This window comes from Accipiter gentilis, chromosome 25 (assembly GCF_929443795.1).
Source record: "Accipiter gentilis chromosome 25, bAccGen1.1, whole genome shotgun sequence".
Lineage (NCBI taxonomy): Eukaryota > Metazoa > Chordata > Aves > Accipitriformes > Accipitridae > Astur > Astur gentilis.
The window spans coordinates 3,810,615-3,812,410 of record NC_064904.1 but is presented as its reverse complement, the minus strand read 5'-3'; the positions used below and the strand labels follow the sequence as shown (position 1 = coordinate 3,812,410).

The window sequence follows — 1,796 nt, the reverse complement described above, 5'->3', positions numbered from 1 at the left end:
GCAATAATTGTCCAGAGTTTAATTTCAGATTATACTGCTGTCATTTATTACAAGCTATCAGGGGGTTAATGTGAGAAAATCCTTTGACAGGAAAACTCCTTGGGTAGTAATCATGCGTTTATACATCTAGTGCCCAGAGTACTGCAGACCCTGATCCTGGCTGCGGACTTTGGGGTTTATTTCCTTTGTATAACATTCTTTGTAAGACTCCTCTAAGCCAAGCCAGGTTTACGAGCTATCCCATTGCATGTCTTTCCCACCCGCTGATCCAAGCCTGAATTCTATAGAAATAGGTATTACTACAGAGTCAAGACAAGGCCCTGAATATTGCTTCCAGAAAGGCATATGACTGGAATGTAAATAATTTTATCTGCAGGCAGCTTAAAAAAAAAAGAGTCCAGTCCAGCCACAAGCGATCGAAGCTCTTTGCAAGGCATCTGCTTTAACGTGTGCTATGAGGAGTGATGACACCCAGCACCAGCACAGGACGCCGTGTACTTAAACGTTTGAGTCCCACAGCATTGCCGCCTTCCAGCCGCTAGCTGAAGCTTCCACCTTCTCGCTCCGAGCCCCATAACCTCTGTGAAGGTGGCTTGCCGGCACCAGCTGAGAGAACAAGCTGGGAATCGTCCCCAAGGTTAATGCTTAGCGCTGCCCGGGGGGGGGGGGGGGGTCACGCAGCAAGCGATGCTCGGGGAGCCCCGCGGCAACGCCTCCGCCCTTCAGCGGCGCTTCTCAAACTTCCCGAGACCACCCAGCCTCTTCAGGAAGCAAACCAGCCTGCGCCATCGTACAGCGCTCTGGCACGACAGTTTTTACTCCCAACCTGGAACAACCAGGCTGTATTTCAAACGCCCACCTACTTCCGACTTCTCCTCTTGCGGTGTTTTGTTGTGAGTTTGGGGGGCTTGCCTGGATGCGCGCACTTTCGTTCCTCGGGTTGCCAACGCCCCGGGGAGCCTTCTGCGGCCTGGACGCGCCGCAGGCAGCCGCGGCGCCGACCGGCTGGAAGCGCCGCCAGCGCCCTCCCGGTGCTGGCGGCCGAGGCAGGCCCGCCGCCCGCCCGCCGCCCGCCGCAGGCCCGCCGCCCGAGGAGCGGCTGCCGGCGGGCCGCGGGCTCCTCCCGGCGGCGGCCGCGGCGCCGCTCTGCCGCGCGAGCCCCTTCCCGCCGGGGCGGGCGGGCGGAGGGCGGTGTGCCCGGCCGCGCGGGGGCCGCGGGGCGCCCGGCAGGGGGCGGCGGGAAGGCTTGGGCCGGGCCGTTAGGGAGCGCCGGGGAGGCTTCTGAGCGGCGGCTCCATAGCTCAGTGGTTAGAGCACTGGTCTTGTAAACCAGGGGTCGCGAGTTCGATCCTCGCTGGGGCCTTCGCGTATTTTTAGGTGTCGCCGCCCCGCATCCGTAGGCGACGAGCCCAATTTTGGGGTGTTTTGGTGGTGGCGGACCAGGGCGCGCGTGCGGGCTCCGTGGGCTTGTTATTAAGACGAATGCTTTGGAAACAAACGCAACGCTCTTGGTAAAATATCAGTGCTAGCAACAACAGTGGGCACCGAATTAGCTCACGGCTCTGCTTCGTGCTGGCAGGGGAGCGGGGGGGGGGGGGGGCGAACAATAAACGCTTCGGGAAGCCGCGTGGGGATGGCTCAGTAAATATTTGTGCGGCTCACGTCACAATTTTCCTGATGGGAGCTTTGGCAAAATGCTGTTAAGAGCTTTAAAAGGAACAAATTGCCCCTGCGTGGAGAATAAGCTGGACAGGATTATCTGACTCTTCACAGCTTGTCAGGCAAGCTGACCAGTT

At 58.9% G+C, this 1,796-nt stretch overlaps 1 non-coding gene across 1 annotated transcript; it reads left to right on the top strand.

Annotated features, from left to right (window-relative positions):
- Window positions 1-1,290: 1,290 nt before the first annotated feature.
- TRNAT-UGU (transfer RNA threonine (anticodon UGU)) lies at window positions 1,291-1,363 on the top strand. Its single transcript has one exon. It is a non-coding gene; the product is annotated as a tRNA-Thr (tRNA).
- The last annotated feature ends 433 nt before the right edge of the window (window positions 1,364-1,796 follow it).